An 8482-nucleotide genomic window follows, 5' to 3' on the forward strand; every position below is an offset into this window, starting at 1 on the left:
AATAATTCTGGATGTTTGGTTAAAATCTACCCTGGATGAAAAGGAAATAAAAAGTGGTAACGTTAATGACATATGTAGTTACTAAATAAGTCTAGTTCCTATGGTTGGCAGAACTTGTTAAAGCCTGAAGATCAGAGGGGAACAACTGGGGAAATGCATGGACCTGCATTCTCTGTAGAACCCGTGGTCTACAATCCTGGGTGGTCCCCTGCCCTATTACAGGAGAGAGAGGACAATCAAGGTAAGCAAGTTTAAACCTGTGCGCTTATTTTTCTCTAACTGATGTTGCCAAGTTCTGGGTTCAACCGTTTGTTGAAAGGCATGATCCCAGTAGCAAATGCTTTCTTCCCATCCAAGAGGTATTTTCTCCTTAGTGGGATCTTAAGGTGTGGGAGCTGTTTCCCTTAACATGTCTTGCCTGTTAAGGTAAATTCTGGTTGACATTTTAGGTAGCAAAAACTAATAGGACTCAACCTTAGAAAACTTTAAAAGGAAAACGAGTGCATTAATATCTAACAAGTGGATTAAAGTGGAGCCAGTTATCATGTTTACAGGTTCACTGAGGCAGTGACTCCCGTCAGAAGACACTTGGCTCCAGTGGACATCAGGTTCAGGCACATCTGACTGCGTGTGCATGGCCTGCTGGAACTTTAAGTATGTCTGAGTTGAGGGCATATCTTCCTTTTAGCTTGTTCTGAGAAAAAAAATTATATTTAAGGCATAATCTCATCAGGAAGAATTTTAGACTGTCAAAACAGTGTTTGGTGATTTAGATTTTTAAGCTTGGGAACAGTTTGATTATAAACAGTCCTATGGTTTTCCAAGGACAGGTATGTCTGTGTCACTCCTTTCTCCAAAGTAGAAATTAGGTGGGTAATTTTTGAGCCTGATCTAAAAGTAGGGAACTCCTGAGAGTTGTGTGCATTAGATAAAAGAGCCATTTCTACCAGTCTTCACAGAGCTGATGTGGTCTAACTCACCAGTTTTCCATCTTATAGATCATGCACTTGATATCAAGCCTAAGTGCTGCCTAGTCCTAGATTCCAAAAATTCCCTCTTATACTTCCTAGAAAAATATTTTTGTGTTTTAAGTTTGTCTGTAATCCATTTGGGGTTAGTATTTGTATAAGCTGTCAGGCTTAGACTGGAGTTTTCTTTTGCCTGTGAATGTATAACTGATCCATTACCATTCGTTGAAAAATTATCCGAGGAGGAGCCAAGATGGCAGAGGAGTAGGACAGGGAGAACACTTTCTCCCCCACAAATTCATCAAAAGAGCATTTAAAAGCCGAGTAAATTCCACAAAACAACTTCTGAATGCCAGCAGAGGACATCAGGCACCCAGAAAAGCAACCCAAGTCTTCGAAAGGAGGTAGGAAAAAATATAAAAGACAAAAAAAGAGACAAAAGAGGGAGGGACGGAGCTCCGTCCCGGGAAGGGAGTCTTAAAAAGAGAGAAGTTTCCAAACATCAGGAAACCTTCTCACTGCCGAATCTGTGCCGAGCTTTGGAAGCACAGAGGGCAACATAACAGGGAGAAAAAAATAAATAAACAATTAAAACTCGCAGATTGCGAGCCCTACGGTAACTCCCCAGTGGAGAAGCAGCGCAGATGCCTGCATCCGCCATTAGCAAGCGGGGGCTGGGCAGGGAGGCGCGGCACGGGCTGCATCGCTTAGAGTAAGGACCTGGCCTGAAAACCCTGAGCGCTATCTGAGTGAAATAATCTGGGCTAGCAAACCAGACTGTGGGATATCTACCACGCGAAAAGCCAGCCCCAACCTAAGACACTGCCAGGCCCGCACACGGAACAAAGGACTGAACAGAGACAGCCGGCTGCAGACCTTCCCCCTCCGGTGACAGGCAGCCAGAGCCGGAAGGGGGCAATCGCAACCCCAGAGAGACATTATCTATAAAATAATGTAAGCAGGCTTCTTTGCTAACTAAAACTTCTTGGGGGGTCTGGACGGTCAACATCTCCCTGAGAAGGTGTGCCGGTTGTACACCTAGATAACTGAGTGGCAGGGAGGCGATAAGTCGCAGCAATCGCGCTCGCTAAACACCTCATCACCTGAGCTGCTCGGACCTGGGAAGGGCACAAAACGCGGGCCCAACCGAGTCTGCACCTCTGAGGACTACCCGAGTGCCAGAACCTGAGCGGCTTGGACCTGGGAGGTGCAGGCAGCCCAGGGCTGGCCTCGGATGGTTCCAGGCGGAGCAACCTAGAGCCTGAGCAGTGTGGGCAGGGAGGCTACATGCGCCATGAGTGGGGCAGGCCCAGTGTGGCTGAGGCACTGCGAGCACACACCAGTGTTACTTGTTTGCAGCATCCCTCCCTCCCTCCCCACAGCGCAACTGAACAAGTGAGCCTAAAAAGAAAAAAAAAAAGTGCCCTCCACCGTCCCCTTTGTGTCAGGGCGGAAACCAGACACTGAAGAGTCCAGCAAACAGAAGAAGCTATAACAGAGGGAACTGCCTTGGAAGCTACAGGCAATAGATTAAAACCCTGTGGTTACTACTGACTACATAGGAAGGGGCCTATAGATCTTGAGAAATAAAAGTCAGACCAAGGAACTAGCCAAAAGTGAGCTGAACCCACAATACTCACAACAAAACCAGAGAAAGTCCTCGATATAGTTTTACTATTTTTACAATCATTCTTTCTTTTTTTTTAAATTTTTTAAAAAAATTTTAAGTCATCTTTTATTCCTTTAATTTTCACTTTTATAACCTATTACTTTGCAAAAAAAAAAAAAAAGACCCTATTTTTTTTTCTACAGCAAACTTCATATATATATATTTTAAATAACTTTTTGACCTTGGTTTTTTTTTTCTTCTTCTTCCTTTCTTTAGCATTGTATTTTTGAAATTCCAAACTCTACTCTAGATTTTTAATTTTAGCTTTTTGGTATTTGTTATCAATTTTGTACCTATAGTTTTTTTTATAATTTCTGTGACTTTTTTTTTCTTCTCTGTTTCTTTCTCTTCTTCTTTTGTATAACATTGTATATCTGAAATTCCAAACTCTACTCTAGATTTTTAACTTTTGCTTTTTGGTATTAGTTATCTATTTTGTACCTATATTTTCTTTATAATTTTCGCAACCTTGTTTGTTTTTGTTTGTTCATTTTTTCTCTCTTTCTTTTCCTTCTTCTTTTCTTTAATATCATATTTTTAAAATTCCAAACTCTACTCTAGATTTTTAATTTTTGCTTTTATGTATTTGTTACCAATTTTGTACCTTTAAGAACCCAATCTTCAGTACCCATTTTTCACTAGGGAACGAGATTACTGACTTAACTGCTCTCTCTCCCTTTGGACTCTCCTTTTTCTCCATCAGGTCGCCCTAACCCCTCTCTACTCTACCCAACTCTGTGAATTTCTGTGTGTTCCAGACGGTGGAGAACACTTAGGGAACTGATTACTGGCTGGATCTGTCTCCCTCCTTTTCATTCCCCCCTTTTATCCTTCTGGCCACCTCTGTCTCCTTCCTCCATCTTCTCTTCTCTGTATAACTCCGTGAACATCTCTGAGCGGTCCAGTTGTGGAGTGCACATAAGGAAGTGATTACTGGCTAGCCCACTCTCTCCACTATTGATTCCACCTCATCTCATTCAGGTCACCTCTAACTCCCTCCTCCCTCTTCTCTTCTCCATGTAACGCTGTGAACTTCTCTGGGTGACCCTCACGGTAGAGAAACTTTTCATCTTTAACGTAGATATTTTATCAATGGTGCTGTATAGAAGGAGAAGTTTTGAAACTACTGTAAAAATAAGACCAATAACTGGAAGCAGGAGGCTTAAATCCAAACCCTGACTCCAGGGAACTCCTGACTCCAAGGAACACTAATTGACAGGAGCTCATCAAACGCCTCCATACTGACACTGAAACCAAGTACCACACAAGGGCCAAGAAGTTCCAGGGCAAGACATACCAAGCAAATTCTCCAGCAACAAAGGAACACAGCCCTGAGCTTCAAGATACAGGCTGCCCAAAGTCACCCCAAAACCATAGACACCTCATAACTCATTACTGGACAGTTCATTGCACTCCAGAGAGAAGAAATACAGCCCCACCCACCAGAACACCAACACAAGCTTCCCTAAACAGGAAACCTTGAAAAGCCACCTGTACAAACCCACACACAGTGAGGAAATGCCACAATAAAGGGAACTCCACAAACTGCCAGAATACAGAAAGGACACCCCAAAATCAGCAATTTAAACAAGATGAAGAGACAGAGGAATACCCAGCAGATAAAGGAACAGAATAAATGCCCACCAAACCAAACAAAAGAGGAAGAGATAGGGAATCTACCTGATAAAGAATTCCGAATAATGATAGTGAAATTGATCCAAAATCTTGAAATCAAAATGGAATCACAGATAAATAGCCTGGAGACAAGGATTGAGAAGATGCAAGAAAGGTTTAACAAGGACCTAGAAGAAATAAAAAAGAGTCAATATATAATGAATAATGCAATAAATGAAATTAAAAACACTCTGGAGGCAACAAATAGTAGAATAACGGAGGCAGGAGATAGGATTAGTGAAATAGAAGATAGAATGATAAAAATAAATGAATCAGAGAGGAAAAAAGAAAAACGAATTAAAAGAAATGAACTATCTTAATCAGAAAAAAAGGAAAAGAAAAGAAATGAAGACAATCTCAGAGACCTCCAGGACAATATTAAATGCTACAACATTCGAATCATAGGAGTCCCAGAAGAAGAAGACAAAAAGAAAGACCATGAGAAAATACTTGAGGAGATAATAGTTGAAAACTTCCCTAAAATGGGGAAGGAAATAATCACCCAAGTCCAAGAAAGCCAGAGAGTCCCAAACAGGATAAACCCAAGGTGAAACACCCCAAGACACATATTAATCAAATTAACAAAGATCAAACACAAAGAACAAATATTAAAAGCAGCAAGAGAAAAACAACAAATAACACACAAGGGAATTCCCATCAGGATAACAGCTGATCTTTCAATAGAAACTCTTCAAGCCAGGAGGGAATGGCAAGACATACTTAAAATGATGAAAGAAAATAACCTACAGCCCAGATTATTGTACCCAGCAAGGATCTCATTCAAGTATGAAGGAGAAATCAAAAGCTTTACAGACAAGCAAAAGCTGAGAGAATTCAGCACCACCAAACCAGCTCTCCAACAAATACTAAAGGATATTCTCTAGACAGGAAACACAAAAAGGGTGTATAAATATGAACCCAAAACAATAAAGTAAATGGCAACGGGATCATGCTTATCAGTAATTACCTTAAACATAAATGGGTTGAATGCCTCAACCAAAAGACAAAGACTGGCTGAATGGATACAAAAACAAGACCCCTACATATGTTGTCTACAAGAACCCACCTCAAAACAGGGGACACATACAGACTGAAAGTGAAGGGCTGGAAAAAGATTTTCCATGCAAATAGGGACCAAAAGAAAGCAGGAGTAGCAATACTCATATCAGATAAAATAGACTTTAAAACAAAGGCTGTGAAAAGAGACAAAGATGGTCACTACATAATGATCAAAGGATCAATCCAAGAAGAAGATATAACAATTATAAATATATATGCACCCAACACAGGAGCACCACAGTATGTAAGACAAATGCTAACAATTATGAAAGGAGAAATTAACAATAACAATAATAGTGGGAGACTTTAATACCCCACTCACACCTATGGATAGATCAACTAAACAGAAAATTAATAAGGAAACACAAACTTTAAATGATACAATAGACCAGTTAGACCTAATTGATATCTATAGGACATTTCATCCCAAAACAATGAATTTCACCTTTTTCTCAGGCGCACATGGAACCTTCTCCAGGATAGATCACATCCTGGGCCATAAATCTAGCCTTGGTAAATTCAAAATAATTGAAACCATTCCAAGCATCTTTTCTGACCACAATGCAGTAAGATTAGATCTCAATTACAGAAGAAAAACTATTAAAAATTCCAACATATGGAGGCTGAAGAATACGCTGCTGAATAACCAACAAATCACAGAAGAAATCAAAAAAGAAATCAAAATTTGCATAGAAACGAATGAAAATGAAAACACAACAACCCCAAACCTGTGGGACACTGTAAAAGCAGTCCTAAGGGGAAAGTTCATAGCAATATAGGCATACCTCAAGAAACAAGAAAAAAGTCACATAAATAACCTAACTCTACACCTAAAACAACTAGAAAAAGAAGAAATGAAGAACCCCAGGGTTAGTAGGAGGAAAGAAATTTAAAAATTAGGGCAGAAATAAATGCAAAAGGAACAAAAGAGACCATAGCAAAAATCAACAAAGCCAAAAGCTGGTTCTTTGAAAGGATAGATAAAATTGACAAACCATTAGCCAGACTTATCAAGAAACAAAGGGAGAAAAATCAAATCAATAAAATTAGTAAGGAAAATGGAGAGATCACAACAGACAACACAGAAATACAAAGAATCATAAGAGACTACTATCAGCAATTATATGCCAATAAAATGGACAACGTGGAAGAAATGGACAAATTTTTAGAAAAGTACAACTTTCCAAAACGGACCCAGGAAGAAATAGAAAATCTTAACAGACCCATCACAAGCACGAAAATTGAAACTGTAATCAGAAATCTTCCAGCAAACAAAAGCCCAGGTCCAGACGGCTTCACAGCTGAATTCTACCAAAAATTTAGAGAAGAGCTGACACCTCTCCTACTCAAACTCTCCCAGAAAATTGCACAGGAAGGTAAACTTCCAAACTCATTCTGTGAGGCCACCATCACCCTAACACGAAAACCTGACAAAGATGCCACAGAAAAAGAAAACTACAGGCCAATATCACTGATGAACATAGATGCAAAAATCCTTAGCAAAATTCTAGCAATCAGAATCCAACAACACATTAAAAAGACCATACACCATGACCAAGTGGGTTTTATCCCAGGGATGCAAGGATTCTTCAATATCCACAAATCAATCAATGTAATACACTACATTAACAAATTGAAAAATAAAAGCCATATGATTATCTCAATAGATGCATAAAAAGCCTTTGACAAAATTCAACATCCATTTATGATAAAAACTCTCCAGAAAGCAGGAATAGAAGGAACATACCTCAACATAATAAAAGCTATATATGACAAACCCACAGCAAACATTATCCTCAATGGTGAAAAATTGAAAGCATTCCCTCTAAAGTCAGGAACAAGACAAGGGTGCCCACTTTCACCATTACTATTCAACATAGTTTTGGAAGTTTTGGCCACAGCAATCAGAGCAGAAAAAGAAATAAAAGGAATCCAAATTGGAAAAGGAGAAGTAAAACTCTCACTATTTGCAGATGACATGATCCTCTACATAGAAAACCCTAAAGACTCCACCAGAAAATTACTAGAACTAATCAATGATTATAGTAAAGTTGCAGGATATAAAATCAACACACAGAAATCCCTTGCATTCCTATACACTAATAATGAGAAAACAGAAAGAGAAATTAAGGAAACAATTCCATTCACCATTGCAACGGAAAGAATAAAATACTTAGGAATGTATCTACCTAGAGAAACTAAATACCTATACATAGAAAACTATAAAACACTGGTGAAAGAAATCAAAGAGGACACTAATAGATGGAGAAATATACCATGTTCATGGATTGGAAGAATCAATACAGTGAAAATGAGTATACTACCCAAAGCAATTTATAGATTCAATGCAATCCCTATCAAGCTACCAACAGTATTCTTCACAGAGCTAGAACAAATAATTTCACAATTTGTATGGAAATACAAAAAACCTCAAATAGCCAAAGCTATCTTGAGAAAGAAGAATGGAACTGGAGGAATCAACCTACCTGACTTCAGGCTCTACTACAAAGCCACAGTTATCAAGACAGTATGGTACTGGCACAAAGACAGAAATATTGATCAATGGAACAAAATAGAAAGCCCAGAGATAAATCCATGCACATATGGACACCTTATCTTTGACAAAGGAGGCAAGAATATACAGTGGATTAAAGACAATCTCTTTAACAAGTGGTGCTGGGAAATCTGGTCAACCACTTGTAAAAGAATGAAACTAGAACACTTTCTAACACCATACACAAAAATAAACTCAAAATGGATTAAAGATCTAAACGTAAGACCAGAAACTATAAAACTCCTAGAGGAGAACATAGGCAAAACACTCTCCGACATACATCACAGCAGGATCCTCTATGACCCACCTCCCAGAATATTGGAAATAAAAGCAAAAATAAACAAATGGGACCTAATTAAACTTAAAACCTTCTGCACAACAAAGGAAACTATTAGCAAGGTGAAAAGGCAGCCTTCAGAATTGGAGAATATAATAGCAAATGAAGCAACTGACAAACAACTAATCTCAAAAATATACAAGCAACTCCTACAGCTCAACTCCAGAAAAATAAATGACCCAATCAAAAAATGGGCCAAAGAACTAAATAGACATTTCTCC

This window comes from Bos indicus, chromosome 28 (assembly GCF_029378745.1).
Source record: "Bos indicus isolate NIAB-ARS_2022 breed Sahiwal x Tharparkar chromosome 28, NIAB-ARS_B.indTharparkar_mat_pri_1.0, whole genome shotgun sequence".
Lineage (NCBI taxonomy): Eukaryota > Metazoa > Chordata > Mammalia > Artiodactyla > Bovidae > Bos > Bos indicus.